Genomic DNA, 19,121 nt, shown 5'->3' with positions numbered 1-19,121 from the left:
AAAAGAAAGCACTACTAACTTCTTTGCTTGTATTAATAATTATAGTAAAAAGTTAAATATGTCACTTTTAAAACAAATAGTACCTTTTGACGACTTCACACAAAATTATGCATTGATGTGGTCAACTGGCAGGCTGCAGTAACCCTGGCTGGACTTGCAAATGACAAAAATCAGCCAATTCATTTCTCTGCAGGCTGAGCTCCAACACAGCATGGATAACTTGGTCTCAATACAGTACATGGCATTAGAATAATTAAAGAGTTCATTTTCAGAATCGTCCTATCTATTCATTTTTCAAGCTCAAAAATATTAGATGAGCATCACTAAACATCCTTATGAAAGAACTTTATTCTTTTCCGCACCTCTTTTGATGCTAAACCTCAGACTCAGTGAGTTGTGGTAATTTCTTTGCTTCATACTAAATAATTAGTTATTTTTAGAAATTAAGTTTTATATATGGCTATCTCAATTAAATAATCTAGAAACGTAGCTTTAAACGTGAGTGTATTTTTTTCCTCCCAAAGAACAGCTAAATCATTTATTTCTATGCCACTTATTTTCTTTGGCTTCTAAGAACAAATTACATCTTAAATTCGCTCCTCTAAAATTTAACCATTAAAACTGATAATTAAATCTTAACTTTAATAAACTTCAACAAAATATTTCTGAAAATCTTGACTGAGGTTACATAAGTTAGCATATAAGCCAAAAGTTTGCTTATACATAAAAACTCAGCAAAGCTAATATTCATTCTCAGAACTATAACTGACTTCCCATTACAACATCTGAGGTAATACAAATGTTGGCTGTACATACTATACTAAAAGAAATATTTAAAAACCTCTTGTACAAAAAAGTCCTTTAAAAAATTCACATTAAAAACAAAAATCTCCACATTAACCACGCAATCTTCTTTTTGTATTACAAGAAAAAAATGTTTCTATTAAAGCATCAAATTCTCTTATGTACTTAAAAATGGCTTAATCAAGATTTAAAAGAACTATGAAAACAGAAAAAAATAATAAAATCTATTTTAGCAGTCACTATAATTGAACTGTTTATATACCTCTCCAGCTTACAAGTTGACTTTTCCTTGGCATTTAGACTTCGTAATGAAGAAAAGGGTAGTGATTTAATGTCAAAGCAAGATTTTCACTAACAGGGTTTCATTACAGATAATAAAAATAGCCCTGACATCTCTTTTTACAGGAAATACAGCTGAACAAATCTCCTTAGAAGTATTATAAGTGAAGTTTTTGCATCAGTTCACAAAAAGAAAATTTAACTGTTATAACAAAATTATTGATGGAAACCATTACTTAAAGAAATTTGTCACTCATGTTTTTGTACATCTCAAAAAATCGTGTCTGGAATGCATTTAATTTTTCCTCAAGCTTTTGATAAATCATAATATCCTAAAACAATTTAGGAATCTACAAGGAAATATGGCTAGATTGATAACTCTTGTGTAACTTTTCATAAATGTACCTTTTTAAATTCAAAATTACTTGCACTTGTATTTACATATTCAAGTGCCTAAATATTGTAAGTGTATAGAAAATATCTAGTTTTTAAATTTCACTATTTAAAAAAAAAAACAACTTAGAAATACTTTCCATTCAAAAAATTCAAGAAATCATACAAAATGCCAACTGTAACTCAGAGTGAAGCTGTCATAACATTTTTGTTTGTAGTCAATGAAGAATTTCTTCCTCAAATCCTTTCTCATAAGTAAATATTGCTCCAAAGAATAAATCACAAAGTGACTTGTCATCTTCTTTTTCAGAAGAAAGGTAATAAAAAATAGGTTACTGTACTTGCCATGAGCCAAACATATACACGCCTGTATTTGGAATTACACCACACAGTGATTCTGGCATTGCCCTTAAAATATTAAAAATAAACACACAGCTTATGGTGTACTATATTTCTAAAATGTGTGCAGTGTGCAGAACAAATGAAGGGAAACACTTATGAGACTTTTCAAATGATAGAAAAAAGATGACTACCATCCCAGACTGAAGATCATGATACCAATTAAGCTTGTTCAGTTATTTTTTTTAAAGAAAATTACTTATATTTCAAGTGCTATTTTTAAGATGATAAAAAGGTAACATTTATTGTTTTATTACATGCCAGGTACCATGCTATGTACATATATTATCTCAATTAATTCTCACGATGACCCTAAGAAAGGTACTATTATTTTTTCCTTCTCACAGATGAAGAAAGAGCCTAAGAGGGCTAAGGAACCTGCTAATAAGATCATACGGTTATTGAGAGGTAAAGGTGGAACCAACATTTGAAACCCAGCTATACCAGTTCCAGAGCCAGCAGGAACTATGTCTGCTTTTGCAGGCCACTTATCTCTCTAACACCTAGAACCTGGTGTTACAGCTTAAAACAGGCATTCGTGAAGAACATGCTAAATAAAGAATACCAAAATACAGGTTTGCCTCACTTGATAAAAATCTCACAATGCAGGTATTCTTAAAATGTTGAGTAAAACAGCTGAATTTTGGGAAAGCAAATAATATTTTAAATGTCATGTCGTGTCATTTAAAGAACATGAGATGAATCATCTCACAAGAATAAAGAATATCCCAAATTTGTATATTGGCAAATCTAGATTTTCACATATCAGGTTTGCTGAAAAGGGGGGTTACTTTTTATGACTTATACAGTCCACAGAACTGACATATTTTTCCTCATAGGAAAAAAATATGGCACAGTGAAACACACATGGGCTCTGGAGTCAGACTTGGGTTCAAATTCAATTAACTTCCACTAATTTGCTTATATGACCATAAGCAAGACTCTTAACTTCTTTGAACTTCAACATCCTCACAGTAAAATGGAGCTAATAATGACTAGTTGATAGAGCATTTATAAGGCTTAAATTCTAAATTACATGTAAAATGCCTCACTCATCACAGACTTCCCATAAGCACTGGTTATTATCTTATCCAGTGTAAAGGTACCTTCATGACATAACCATGAAGAACAGGCATAAAAATGCACATTTACATTAATTAGGCTTTCAACTTAGACATGAACAGAACTTTTGACAAATGCAAGCTTAATACTGTGATGAATACTATAAGATACAAGAATCTACTTTGAATTAAATTGCTCCAGGCAAATGCAGTTTTCAACTTTATTAGTTTAAAAATACATATAATGAGTTTTTCTTGGGACTTTTATCTTCTAGCTTCATGCACAAAATCTACAAGATCAAAATAATCACTGCAGCTGTTTTATCAGCAATTTAAAATCAGTCAGCAATAATATATGATACCATACTCTTAAAGACACCCCTGTCTAATAAATTATGATCAAATGCCTTAAATTGAAATGATGTCAGTCAAGGTTAAAATCTGAGTATCTGAATCATAATTATCCTGCAAATAAAGCAGAAATGTAATATGGACTATCCAAAACAGCATGCAACTTATAAATTATTTGTATTTAGCTTTTTAATATTTTTTATTTAAGTATAGTTGATTTACAATGTTGTGTTAATTTCTGCTGTACAGCCAAGTGACTCAGTTATACACATATATACATTCTTTTTTATATTCTTTTCCATTATGGTTTATCCCATGATACTGAATATAGTTCCCTGTGCTATACAGTAGGACCTTGTTGTTTATGCATTCTATATGTAATAGTTTGCATCTACTAACTCCAAACTCCCAGTCCATCCCTTCCCCTCTCCCCCTCCCACTGTATTTAGCTTTGAAATATATAATGGCTACTTCTGTAGCAGACTTATCTTCCTAATAGTATTTTGCCTAAGCTAATATTAAAATTAATTTGCTTCTGTGAATAAACACCAAGGGGGTGGGGATAAAGGAAGATGTGCTGGGCAGAGGGAAATATCTAAGATGAAATTTTATTTATTTATTTATTTATTTATTTATTTATTTATTTATTTTTAACATCTTTATTAGAGTATAATTGCTTTACAATGGTGTATTAGTTTCTGCTTTATAACAAAGTGAATCAGTTATGCATATACATATGTTCCCATATCTCTTCCCTCTTGCGTCTCCCTCCCTCCCACCCTCCCTATCCCACCCCTCTAGGTGGTCACAAAGCACCAAGCTGATCTCCCTGTGCTATGCGGCTGCTTCCCACTAGCTATCTATTTTACACTTGGTAGTGTATATATGTCCATGCCACTCTCTCACTTTGTCACAGCTTACCCTTCCCCCTCCCCATATCCTCAAGTCCATTCTCTAGTAGGTCTGTATCTTTATTCCCGTCTTGCCCCTAGGTTCTTCATGAACTTTTTTTTTTTTCTTAGATTCCATATATATGTGTTAGCATACGGTGTTTTTCTCTTTCTGACTTACTTCACTCTGTATGACAGACTCTAGGTCCATTCACCTCACTACAAATAACTCAATTTCGTTTCTTTTTATGGCTGAGTAATATTCCATTGTATATATGTGCCACATCTTCTTTATCCATTCATAAGATGAAATTTTAAATTTGCCTAATTTATAAAGAGGTGACTGTATTCCTACTTCTTCTCTTCGCAAAGATACACAATAGTTCAAGACTTTCTATCAAACAAAAGTCACTGATAGAAGTCTTATAAGCTATTATAAATAACTTACATTTAATTAAATCTTTCCAATAATGCAAAAACTATACAATATTAAGCATTCTGTACGTAAAATATGGCAATTCTAAATTTATCTAAATTACTACTTATTTTAGAAAAAATACTGAACTGGATATTAAAGAGTTAGACAATTATACTTCTTTATTATCTGTCTTAAAAAACGGTTCCCTAGCATAAAATATAACACAGTTAACCTAACAGTACAGCAGGATTTTCCAAACCAAGGATTCCAGAATATTCAGTTACATTTCAAAGCAAGTTTTACTAGTTATTTTTTTTTAAAGATCTAGTTAATTTTGTAAATTTCTTTTTGAAGAAAGGCCCAACTTTTCAAAAGTAATTTTGACTATGGCCTTCTAGAATCTTTAGCACATATTTTTCTACATCATTAAAGTGTAAAATTGGGCAAATTTACCGATTTTAAAAAAAAATTTCACCCTACTGATTTTGCCTTGTTATAAAAGAGATTTATTAACTAATTTTAAAGGTTCTTAAAATTGTTGAATGATACTAACTTCAACCTCAATGGCTGCTTGAGTTTGATAACCTTCTATGACTTAATGTGGTTTTACAAAGGTCTACAACATTTAGCATTTACTTCAGGTACCATACCATTTGATGAATTTTTATTTAGATTAATTTTAAAAAAACATTAAAATTAAATATACATGCAGACATCCTAAGAAAACTGCTTTGAGGTTTGCATATCTTTTCTATCCACGTATAGATATTTTTAAAGAAACAACCATGGAAAGAAAAAGGAAAGACGCAGGGCGCGGTGGGGCGTGGGGTGGGAGGGAGGCGCAAGAGGCAGGGGATGTATGTACACGTACAGCTGACTCACTTGGTTCTACAGCAGAAACTAACACAGCATCGTAAAGCAATTATACTCCAATAAAAAAGAAAAAGAAAAAGGAAAGACTACATACAGCTGTGTGCAGAAATAATTATTAATAAAGTTTGATGATTACTGGAGAGAAACATCAAAAGAATCTAAAAGTCACAGGTGACTGATTTATAAAACAATAAAACCAAAACAATGCAACCACAGGCATTTATGACACATATATGTTTACTTGTTACAACAAAGCCAGAAAATAACACATTGGGATTCAATATATAAATATTCAGCTACCTTGAAAACTGGAGGCAGGCTTTAGCAAAATGTTATTTTGGTTCCCAGTTATATATCCCTCCCCTCTTTTTTCTATATTATCAAAATTTAGATTATTTGGATATAAGGCAGATTGTACTTAATAAGAGGCAAGAAAAGAAGGCTCAACTATAGCTCTATTATAGAACAAAAATCTGTGTATTGTAAAATTCACTACATGATGAATATATAGAAAAATAGCAAAGCTTGATATAAAAATTTGGTAGTTAACAATGAGGTGTTTTAATGAAGCAAGGGTAATAAGCATTAAGTAAAATCATTCCCAATCTTCATTCTGTATCACCCTAAGACTTTCCATTTAACTAAAGGATGTAATAAAGACATTTTTAAGTAGAATTAATTCTCTTTATTAAAAAAAAAAAAGAATATGTACCAATCAAAGTAAAAAAAGACATATCAACTCCACCAATGTTAACAACTGCTAATGAAGCAAAAAAAGATGAAACTTCTACAGAGACTAATGGTTTTCCAACAAGGGAACAACCACTACCTACCTAGCTCTTCCCTTCAAAGAAATCATCTATGGTTGTTTCGGTAAGTTTCAGCTATTGTATTATGGTATTATAAAAGATCACTACCCTGAAAAGTATATGAATGGGTGGAAAGGAATAAGAAAAAGTGGGACGTGCTGGTAATCTAACCTTTTAGCAAAAGTCATAAAAATGCCTGGCATTCACTGAGGCATTACGATTTATCAGTCAGTACTTAGTACTTTATTTGCCTTATCTCCTTTCTAGTAGAGCTACACAGATTGCTAGTTACTTCCCCAACACTCATTCTTCCCTTACTTGTTAGTAACTGAACCCTAATTCCACTGAGGTGGCAACTGTACCCAGATAAAAACCTGTATTTCCTGATATTCTGTGGCTGCAAGGTCAAGTTATCGAGTTCCGACCAACTGAATATAATCAAAACTGAGAGGGTGTGACTTTTGGATATGGTCCTCTCACAAAGCTGGGTGAGCCTTTCAGCCTTGCCCTCCTGCCTCCATTTTGCTGCCTGGAATGTAGATGTGATGTCTATAACCACAGCAGTCATTCTGGATCACCTTGAGAACAGAAGCCACAAACTAATGATGGCAGACAGTTGCTGATAACCATGGAACCGCCATACCAGACCTGCACTTCTTACCTCGGAACTTCTGTACAAAGAAGAAAAACGCATTAAGTCATTGATACTTTAGATGGAGGTGGGTGGTATTAAAGCCCCTGTTTTACAGATGAGAAAAGAGACCCACAGAGTTAAACAACTTGCCTCAGGCGCACCGCTAGCAAGCAATCTCCAACCACTGTGTAAGACCACTTTCACCCGGGCACCAGGAACTGAGCGGGAGACTCAGCAAAGGACGTGAGCCTTGAAAATGGGCAGGATAACGTTGAAGGGAGGAGGGCATCTCCACTCAGTAGACTACGCCAAAACCTGGCTTAAAATACTGGGAGACGCCAAAGTTAATGCAAAGGGCATCCAGTCAGCCTGGTGAGTTGCTACAGAAAAACCACACTAGAACAGAGAATCCATTGATGAGAAGTGTGGGGCCACAACCACAGAAAGGAAAAGGGGTAACTGATAGGTCCGGGAATAGTATAACCTGGAGAGAAACCTCTGCGAGCCAGGCAGATTTTTTCCTCATTCAGGTACAGATTCATTACTGGATTAAATCCAGAAGAATAGCTACCTGGGAATAACCACCAAACTGATTTCTAAAAATGAACTAAAAATTCTTAATGGGAACATCTAAGAAAAAGTAGAATATCTTTATGCAAATAGGGGGAGAGAAAGGGTGTTTATATATCAGGTAGGCACAGGAACAACTTCACAGATTTCTGAGATATAGTCAACTTTTATACTACCACCCCCTCCCCTGCTTTGGGGGTGGAGGGGGAGTGTGAGGGTGGAATGGAGAAGAGCATAATCCTCCTGTTTCCCTGAGGTATCAAGCAATTAAAATACTTAGGATGAAAAAGCATCTTGCACGCTCTGTTTTAGAGTCTTCCGGGAGGGAATGAAGTAAAAAAACTGAGAAAGAGAAACAGTCTGAAAAACTGAACTTGTGGAAGCTGGGAGACAGACATGATCAATTTTTTAGAAACAGTAAGGGATGAATGAACGAAGAGTTACATAAGGAGCTACCTCCAGACACAGAGAGGGGCCCGAGGCTTTAACCAGCAGGGCGGCTGTTTGTTCCCTAAGTAGCTAGTATTATCTTCAATTTTCCAAATTAATAAGCTTGTAGTAAACTACTCAAATAATTAGACATTTTCCCCAAGAACAGGTTAACAGAAGGATCAATAAAAGCTACTGCTAGCTTTTTTACACTTAAGTTAAAATACTGAGGCAACAGATGATAAAGCTCACATACTTTTTAAAACAACCAGATAAAAAGTGACCTAAAGGACACGGATAAGTGAGTTTTTCTGGTTATATAACCCAAATTTGATGATCCCGTAAGAGGCAAAACTTACTCATGCACATATTAACAGATTTATTTTATATTTACTTCTAAATACATACTACTTGTTTTTGTATTGCACAACTTTAAAAGATAAAATTCAGTTACTGTTGCTTAAAACCTTATTTTACACAGCCACATGGGAGGCAAATTATTTATAAATCATTAGAAGACTTAAACACAAGAACACAGCGTAAAAGAGTTCATCAGAAAGAAAAAGTATTTCGAAAATTAGTAAACAAATAAATGAAAGATGTCAACTAAGACCAATACAGTTAAATAGACCCGAATGTTGCCTTGCATCTTTTAGCTTCTAGTCACTTATAGTGCATTAAATAACTAAACAGATGAGGACAGACAGAGAAATGTTCTTATTCTAAAACACTCAAGGAAGATGCCCGCTACCCTAGTTCCTACCAGTCTTTTATAAAATTAAATAGAGAAGCACAGGACCAATGTCAGTGCGTGGTCAGTCTTTCTGGATTGCACACACACCTAACTAAAGCTGCTAATAATATCTTCTGCTTGGCTTCACATTAATGACAGACTGCTTTTAAATTTTCTTGTAATCTGATACAGGCCAAAGCAATTCATTTTCTTAGACCCGTATTTTTAAAACACATTTACACTGGACACTTATTTAAAATTGTCTTTGTAGCCAAAGACCCTTACACCTTTAAGTTTATTGCTCAGCTCTGTTCAAAATCCTAGCCTGCACAATTACAGGCTCATATTATACGTGCATAATAATAATAATAATAATAATAATAGTAAATTAGTAAATTAACAAAATTAATAAAATTAATAAAATTAAATTAAAATAAAGATGAATAAAAGGTTAAAATGAGCATTAAATCATGCCAGGCACTCTGCTAAAAACATTGTTATTGCTACATCTAATTTACAAATGGAGAAACTGAAGTCTGGCAAAGAAGTGTGTCGAAGACTTCAGATCTCCTAATGAGAGATTGAGGAGGGTTTTAATTCAGCAGTCAGGTTCTAGAACCCATTCTCAATTACTACCACATACATTCTGTCAACCTACATTCTCCTTCTAGCTCTGAAAAGTAGAAAATTGATTTTTTCCGCCATCTATGAAAAATAGTGTTCATCAAACAACTTAAATCAAACAACGTAAATATGATTCAGAGGTGAGGTGCTCAGCTCATCAAAAAAGTGTTTTTAAGAACATTAGAGATGTTTACATATGTAAGTAATTGACACATTTTAAATAGCCTTATAGCTCTTCATTCGAAGATTCTCCCCAAATCTCTCTGGGCCAAGCTTTTTGAATCTGATTTATTGTTTTGAAATAATGACAATGACTTTCCTTAAAACTACTATGAATTGGGACTTCCCTGGTGGCGCAGTGGTTAAGAATCTGCCTGCCAATGCAGGGGACACAGGTTTGATCCCTGGTCCGGGAAGATCCCACATGCTGTGGAGCCACTAATCCCATGCGCCACAACTACTGAGCCCGCGTGCCACAACTACTGAAGCCCACACGCCTAGAGCCCGTGCTCCGCAACAAGAGAGGCCGCAATGAGAAGCCCGCGCACCGCATCAAAGACCCAACACAGCCAAATATAAAATAAATAAAATAAAGTAAGTTAAAAAATAATAATAATAAAAAAGAATCTGCCTGCCATTGCAGGGGACACGGGTTCGAGCCCCGGTCTGGGAAGATCCCACATGCCGCGGAGCAACTAAGCCCGTGCGCCACAACTACTGAGCCTGCGCTCTAGAGCCTGCAAGCCACAACTACTGAAGCCCGCGCACCTAGAGCCCATGCTCTGCAACAAGACTAAACGAAAAGTACAAATCTATTTATACAATTAGTACTAAGGTTAAATAATAAGAGAATTAGCCGCAGAACAGAATGTTAATCTTTTTTTTTTTTTTTAAGGAATTCCTTTATTTTTATTATTTATTTATTTATTTTTAGCTGTGTTGGGTCTTCGTTTCTGTGCAAGGGCTTTCTTTAGTTGCGGCAAGCGTGGGCCACTCTTCATGGTGGTGCGCGGGCCTCTCACTATCGCGGCCTCTTGTTGCGGAGCACAAGCTCCAGACGCGCAGGCTCAGTGTGGCTCACGGGCCCAGTTGCTCCGCGGCATGTGGGATCTTCCCAGACCAGGGCTCGAACCCGCGTCCCCTGCATTGGCAAGCAGACTCTCAACCACTGCGCCACCAGGGAAGCCCCAGAATGTTAATCTTAATAAAGTGAAAATACAACCAATGAAACTTGAGAAATTGTGTTTTGAGGAAAATAATTTCCTAATTTTTCATAACAGAGAATCAACAGATTGTCAAAAAATGAAACCTGGAGTTAAAAAAAATAAACAACGTAATGACTCCAATCCCTTAACTTCTCTCCCCTCACATCCACACCCCCAACCCCCAACTTTAGAAGGAGCTCTTGGGAACTCATATTTTTTGTGGAAAAGAAGCATTTATCTGACATTCAGCAATTCTTTCTATTATCTTTCTTCTGTTAATTCAAGTAAATTAACTAGCGTTCTTCCTATTCCCTATAATGGTGGGCTAAGTTATTTAGATCAGATCTCACACCAAAAACAACTGTAAAAGCTGAATAAAATTTTGAAAGTATTAAAAAGACTACAGGATAATAAGTAATCACCAAGTTCCAAAGATAGGGAAAACAAGACTCTCTGAGGTCATGGGCCAATCCGAAGAACACAAGACCCTTTGTTTAGACAGACGCCCAAGGCAAGTGTGGGGGGACAGAAATCAAAGTCCAGAGCTGCACAAGGTGGAATGCCTAACAGAAGTTCCTTACTTTAAAAATTAAAATCCCAAAAGACTATACCCACAGGGTGAGAGTAAACAGGATGTGGAAAAGTCCCCTAACATTCTATAATTTAAAATCTGCCCACTCAGACTAATCAGTGAATTCTGCTAAATATTTAAGTTAGAAATAAACCCAGTCTCACATAAGTTCTTCTTGGTATCAAAAAAGGGGGTCACCTCCCCAATTCATTGCACGAAGACAGTATAACCTCAACACACCAAAACCTAACAAGGACATTAGGAGAGAGGAAAATTATGGGCCAATTTTACTCATGAACATAAATGTAAAAATCTTAAAAGATAAGCAAACTGAATCTAGCAATATTTAAAAGTATTATAAATCAAAGCTGAGCTGGGCTTATTCTAAGAATAGATGTTTGATTAGCAATTTAAAAAAATCAACATAATTTTCCACATTAATAAGATAAACCTTGTAATCATCTCAATAGATACAGAAAAGGTATTTGATAAAATTCATCATCCATTCATTGACATGCTTAGCAAACTAGGAAGAGAAGGGAATTTCCTTAATCCGATGAGGACTAACTACCAAAAACAGCAAACTAACTAGAAGTTACAGCAAACAAAGATGAAATGTTAAACAGAAAGTGACCTCATCACTTCCCCAACTAGTAAAACAGAGCAAGAGAAAGAAATAACAGGTATAAAATTTGGAAAGAAAGACACAAAACTGTGATTATATTCATAGATCTTATAATTATGTAGTTATAAAATTTTTAAAAAGTCTATAGATAAACGAGTAGAATGTATAAAGGCAGTTTGGCAAGGTTGTTGGATATAAGATCAATGTTAAAATTTAACTGTATTTCTATATGCCAGCAACAAAGAGAGGATAATCTTTTTAAAGATACTTTATACAGCAGTGTCAAAAATATCAAATATATAGGAATTATAATTAAAATATATAAGAAATCTATAGAGAAAACTATAAACATTACTGAGAACAATTAAAGAAGACTTCATAAATGTAAATATATTGCAAGAGTCAATAAAAGATGTTAAATTTTCCTAAGCTGCTATAGAGAGTCAAGACACCCCCCGCCCCAGCCAAACCCAGCCAAATGCTTTGTGGAAAATTTCAAGATGATTCTAATTTATATAGAAATAGAAAGGGGCCAAGAATAACCAAGAAACTCCTGAAGAACAAGGTGGGAGGGCTTGCTGTCCTGGATATCAAGAATTATTAAGCTAGAAGAGGAAAGAAAGTGTGGTATTGCACAAGAATAAATGAATTGACTAACAGAACAGATAGGAAGTCTAAAAACAGACCTGTGCTTCAATAGATACTTAAGGCAAAGATGGCACTGCATAACAGTGAGAAAAAGATGGTTTTTAAAACCATCTTATGGTGATATTCATCCATAAGGAGGAAAAATAAAATTTGACCCCTATCTCACACCATACAGAAAAAACAATTCCAGGTAGACCGTAGATCTAAATGTGAAAGATGAAACAAAAGAGCTTCTGGAAAATGATAGAATACCTTTATGATCTTGGAAACGGAAAGATTTCTTAAATGGGTCACAAAAAGCACAAACCATAAAAGAAAAGACTAATAAATTGGACTGCACTAAAGACAATAAATTCTGTTTATCAAAAGATACCTTTAAGAGAGTGAAAAGGCAAATCACAAAATAAAAGACATTTGTAATCCATGTAACTATGGGCTATACCCAGAATATATAAAGAATTACAACTCAAAAAGAAAAAGTCAATGCAATTAAAAATAGACAAGAGATCTGAACAAGCATTTCACAAAACAGGAAATCCAAATGGACAATAAATATATGACAGGGGTTCAACTACATTAGAAATCAGGGAAATGTCAAATCAAACCACAAAGACAAGTCACTACACATCACGATACCAGTTAACATTAAAAAAAAAAAAAGAACAATACCATTGGAGAGGAATTGAAACAAAAAGAACTCACATACACTGCTGATGGGACTATAAACTGGTGTAACTTCTCTGGAAAACAGTTTGGCATTATCAGCTAAAAGTGAACATAAACTCTGTGACCAAAGTCCACACTTAGGAACATACCTTTAAAATTTCATGTACCAGGGCACAAGTATAAACATGTGACAGCAGCACTGTTAATAAGTCACAAATATCCAGCAACAGTAAAAATGGATAAACTGAGTTAAATACACACTGGAATACAGCAAAGAAAATGAATAAACTGATGCTATATATAACATGGATTAGTGTTAGAAAACGATGTTCAGTGAAAAAGCCATGCCAAAAAATAGTGCATACTCTGTGATTCTATTTAACATTCAAACACAGGCAACATAAAATATATTGCAGAGGGATGAAGCCTTAAATGCTAAAATTATGGGAAAAAAAGTGATTATCATAAATGTCAATGATAATGGCTACCTCTTTGGAGGAAGGAATGAGCTATGACAGAGGAAAGATATCCATGTTCTATTTCAACTGCTTATGTTAATGCATTTTTTCTGTATGTTACTGTTCATATTTTAAAATGTTTTTTGGGACTTCCCTGGTGGCTCAGGGGTTAAGAAACCGCCTGCCAATGCAGGGGACACAGGTTCAATCCCTGGTCCGGGAAGACCCCACATGCCGCGGAGCAACTAAGCCTGCGTGCCACAAGTACTGAGGCCACGCGCCACAACTACTGAAGCCCGTGTGCTCTAGGGCCCGTATGCTGCAACTACTAAGCCCGCGTACTGCAGCTACTGAAGCCCACGCGCCTAGAGCCCGTGTTCCGCAACAAGAGAAGCCACCACAATGAGAAACCCACGCACCACAACGAAGAGTAGCCCCCACTCGCTGCAACTAGAGAAAGCCCGTGCACAGCAACGAAGACCCAACGCAGCCAAAAATAAATTTAAAATTTTTTTAAAATATTTTTTAATTTATCTATACTGTTATTTTAAAAAATAGCCATTCTGAAAAACAGTCTGGCAGTTTCTCACAGAATTTAACATGCATTACCATATGACCCAGCAAATGCCTTCTCGGGCTTAAATAAAAACTTACGTTCCCCCCAAAGTCTATACACAAATGTTCGTGGCAGCTTTATTTGTAATAGCAAAAGACTGGAAACAACCCAGATATCCTTCAAAGAATGACTAGACAAACCGTGATACATCCATACTATGGAATATTCAGTGATAGAAAGGAATAAATTATTGGGACATGTAAAACCTTGGATGAATTTCCAGGAAATTTATGCGAAGTGAAGAGAGCATTTATATAACGTTTATTTACATAATATTTATGATACTTTTTAAGTGAAAAAATTATAGAAATGGGGAACAGATCAGTTGTTGCCAGGGGTTGACGACGGGGCTGGGGTAAGCGGGGGTTGGGGAGTGGGAGGAAGGTGGCATGGTTACAGAGGGTAACACAAGGGATCTCTGTGGGGATGGAACTCTCTGTATATTCATTATGTCAGTGGCTACATAAAACTACACATGTGATAAAACTGCATGGAACTAGACACACGCAAATAAGTACAAGTAAGACGGGGGACAGCTATCTGAGTAAGATCAAAGGATGTCAATATCAAAGTCAGTGGACTGTACTTACAGTTTGGCAATATATTACCATTGGGGGAAACTGCATAAAGAGTACACAGGATCTCTGTATTAGTTTTTACAACAACATGTGAATCTACAACTATCTCAAATTAAAAGTTTAATTAAAGTAATTTCAAAAACAGAACAAACACAATTTCTCTCTACCTTTCTTTCTGTCTCTGTGTATCTTTATGATGTACGGTTGGAATGATGTTCACCAAATGATAATTACAATACTTATTTCTTGATGGTGTAACTCTGGGTGATTTGAATGTTCCTATACTGTTATAATATTTTTTATAACAGGCATCTGTTTTTAGAAAAATAACAAGTCATTACTTATGTTTTTTTAAATTTTTAAAATTATTTATTTATTTATTTATTTATTTTTGGTTGTGTTGGGTCTTCGTTTCTGCGCGAGGGCTCTCTCCAGTTGCGGCAAGCGGGGGCCACTCTTCATCGTGGTGCGCGGGCCTCTCACTATCATGGCCTCTCTTGTTGCAGAGCACAGGCTCCAGGCGCACAGGCTCAGTAGTTGTGGCTCACGGGTCTAGTTGCTCCACGGCATGTGGGATCCTCCCAGACCAGGGCCCGAACCCGTGTCCCCTGCATTGTCAGGCAGACTCTCAACCACTGCGCCACCAGGGAAGCCCCTACTTATGTTTTTAAAAGGCAATACAGTATGAAACTTATGCTCTTAAAATTGTAAGACACTATTAAAAAATTAAGAAGAACTAAATTAATGAAAAGACATCTATGTTCATGGATTGTAAGACAATATTGTTAAGATGACAATACTCTCTAAATTGATCCACAGATTCAACACAATACCTCCCAAAATCTCAGTTGGTATTTTTGCAGAAATTAACAAACTGATTCTAAAATTCACAGGAAAATTCAAGGACCCAGAATAGCCAAACAATCATGAAAAATAAAATGAAGCTGGAGAACTCTCAACTTCACAGTTTCTTCACAATTTCTAAATTTACTACAAAACTATAGTAATTAAGACTGTGGTACTGGCATAAGGATAGATATATAGAGCTATGCAACAGAATTGAGAGTCTGTAAAAAAATTTCTGATTTTCCACAATGGTGCCAAGACAATTCAATGGGGAAAAGATAGTCTTTTCAAAAAATAGTGCTTGGACAACTGGAGATCCACATGCAAGAAATGAAGTTGGACTCTCACTTCATACCAAATACAAAATTAACTCAAAGCAGACCATAACCGAAATGTAAGAGATAAGACTATAAAACTCTTAGAACAAAGCATAGGAGTAATTCTTTATGACCCTGAGTTAGGCAAAGCCTTCTTAAATATGACACCAAAGACAAAAGCAACAAAAAGGAAAAACAGACAAATTGGATTTCCTCAAAATTAAAAGTTTTGTGCTTTAAAGAATACCATCAAGAAAGTGAAAAGAGAACCTACAGAATGGGAGAAAATGTTTGTAAATCATATAACTGATAATAATACACATGTATACAGCTCTTACAACTCAATAACAAGAGACAACCAAGTTTAAATATGGGCAAAGGATGTGAATAGAAATTTCTCCAAAAAAAACCCCAAGAAAACAAAAAAAAAAAACCCCAAACAAAAAACAAATGGCCAACATACACATGAAAAGATATTTACATCATTAGCTATCAGGGAAATGCAAATCAAACCCACAATGAGACCACTTCACACTCACTAAGATGACTATAATCAAAATGACAGACAGGACTTCCCTGGTGGTCCAGTGGTTAAGACTCCGTGCTTCCACTCCAGGGGGCACGGTTTGACCCCTGGTTGGGGAAGTTCCACATGCTGCACTGTGCAGCCAAAAAAAAAACAAAAAACAAAAAACAGATAGACAATAACAAGTGTTGATGAGGATGTGGAGAAATCAGAATGTTCATATACTGCTGGTGGGATGAAAAATAGTACAGCTGCTGTGGAAAACAGTCGAGCAGTTCTTCAAAAGGTTTAACATAAAGTTACCATACGATCTAGCACTTTACTTCTAGGTATATACTCAAGAGAAATGAAAACATAAGTTCACAAAAAACTTGTACACAAATGCTCACAGCGGCACTATTCATTACAGCTCAAAAGTGGAAACAATCCAAACATCCATCAACTGATGAATGGATAAGTAAAATATGGAATATCCATACAATAGAATATTATTCAGCAATAAAAAGGAATGAAGTACTGATTAATGCTAAAACATGGATGAACCTTTGAAGCATTATGCTAAGTGAAAAATGCCAGTTACAAAAGACCAAATATTATATGATTCCATTTACATGAACTACCCAGAATAGATACATCTATAGAGACAGAAAGTAGATTAGTGGTTGCCTATGTGATGGGGGTTTGGGGTGAAAATAACAAGTGACTGCTAACAGGTATGGGGTTTCTTCTTGCAGTGATAAAAATGTTCTAAGATCGATTGTGGTGTTGGGTGCACATCTCTGCAAATATACTAAAAAGCACTGAATTGTACATTCTAAGTGGGTAAATTGTTACTAAGTGAATTATATATCAATAAAGCTATTCTATTTAAAAAGGCAATCTAATGCAAATACTTTTTCATTTACAAGACCACTAAATGACATCACGTTTACCTATAGGCGAAATAGGGAATTATGAAAAATTCAGAAATTCGATACAATGTTTAATCAGAAAACAGACAAGTTTTCATTTTGGAGCTATTTATTATTTTATTTTATTTTAAATAGGAGGGATAAGAGCAATCCTTAAAGAAGGAGTAGGATCTAAGGACCAAACTAACATATGCACAGAAAAGGTGATAAACCTGGAATTTGCTTTGAAGTAATCTAGCAGTGGATAAGGGAGGTAGGAAAGGGAGATAAAAAATGTAACAGGACTGGCTGTTGTCAATTTTTGAAGCTAAGAAATAAGCATATTGAGACTCATTTATTACTCTCTCTACTATGTTTGAAATTTTCCATTAAAAATTAAAAAGTATTTTTCTAAAAATAAATCAATAATTATATTATATTCTAATATAACATGTCATAATTTACTTCACCAGCTATTTGTTTTTGGACATCAGCTCTGTCCAATTCCATTACTAGTAAGAATGCTGGATAAACAGTTCCCAAGTCACTTAATGCAGACTTAGTTGGACCACACACCTTGGGAGAGAAGGGAAGATCAAAGGAAGCAGTAGAGGATACAATTAAGGTGCACATTTTTCGCTTTTGCTCCACCCTCTACCTGGTACTGACAGATATCCAATTACCCCATGGTTAGCTCTGGAGGTTTTGAGATAGACTCTTATGATGATAATACATTAATCATCTCAGAAAAATAAATAAATAAAATTAAAAGTATAACCTTAAGCACCAAACTTCCAAAGAATTACTTAAAATATTACAGGGACTTCCCTGGTGGCGGAGTGGTTAAGAATCCGCCTGCCAATGTAGGGGACACAGGTTCGACCCCTGGTCCAGGAAGATCCCACATGCCACAGAGCAACTAAGCCCATGCGCCACAACTACTGAGCCCACACATTGCGACTACTGAAGCCTGCGTGCCTAGAGCCCATGCTCTGCAACAAGAGAAGCCACTGCAATGAGAAGCCCGTGCAACTCAACGAAGTCTAGCCCCCGCTCACCTCAACTAGAGAAAGCCCGCGCGCAGCAACGAAGACCCAATGCAGCCAATAAATAAATAAATAAATAAAATTATAAAATCAGTTTTACAATGATATCTATGGTTCTGCAGAAATGGTACAAATGGTTTTCAAATAAATCTGATTTCCTAAACAGCTTAGCACTATAGTATCCTCCACAATAAGGCAGAGTGTTTTAAAATGGAAATTCTTACCAACATATCAAATATGTATCATCTGATTAGATCTAAAGCAGATTCAATGTGTTTCTTACTATTTATAAAACATCACTATACCCACCTAACGATTTGCATAGTCAATTAGACAATATATCAACCAAGACAACTAAAAACTGGCTCCAGGAACTTCCCTGGTGGTCCAGTGGCTAAGACTCCATGCTCCCAACACAGGGGTCCTGGGTTCCATTCCTGGTCAGGGAACTAGATCCCACATGCCACAACTAAGAGTTCTCATGCCGCAACTAAAAAAGGTCCTGAATGCCACAACTAAAAGATCCCCGCATGTCACAGCTAAGACCCAGAGCAACCATAAATAAATAAATATATAAATTTTTAATAAATAAATAAATAAAAACTGGCTCCAAATAAGGGCTAATGATTAACATAACTGAAAAGGATCTTAAACAGAATTATAAACACTAGCAAAGCTAATTCTTTTCACTGAAGGGTAATGGCACGAAACAAATGATCATAAAATGTGAAATCCTTCACAAAAGTATTCAAAGCAAATTAAATTTTAGAATGACAAATATTCAAGTGCTACAGTATAAGAAGTACTGTGCATTGTCTGAATAAAAGTAATGAGAGATAATACTGAAAAACAGTCACCATCG

The 19,121-nt window shown here is 35.3% G+C and overlaps 1 protein-coding gene and 1 long non-coding RNA gene across 2 annotated transcripts in view; one reads left to right on the top strand and one right to left on the bottom strand.

Annotated features, from left to right (window-relative positions):
* GTF2F2 (general transcription factor IIF subunit 2) overlaps positions 1 to 19,121 on the bottom strand; it is a 145,242-nt gene that overhangs the window by 83,039 nt on the left and 43,082 nt on the right. The gene's annotated exons all lie outside the window — the stretch shown is intronic.
* On the top strand, positions 9,036 to 16,934 carry LOC309647789. The gene is made up of 3 exons (XR_014256298.1): positions 9,036 to 9,434; positions 9,492 to 10,339; positions 15,169 to 16,934. It is a non-coding gene; the product is annotated as an uncharacterized lncRNA (long non-coding RNA).

The sequence above is a fragment of the Balaenoptera physalus genome (assembly GCF_965194825.1).
Source record: "Balaenoptera physalus genome assembly, chromosome: 18".
In the NCBI taxonomy this organism is placed as follows: domain Eukaryota; kingdom Metazoa; phylum Chordata; class Mammalia; order Artiodactyla; family Balaenopteridae; genus Balaenoptera; species Balaenoptera physalus.
This window is presented reverse-complemented; position numbering and strand designations above follow the sequence as displayed.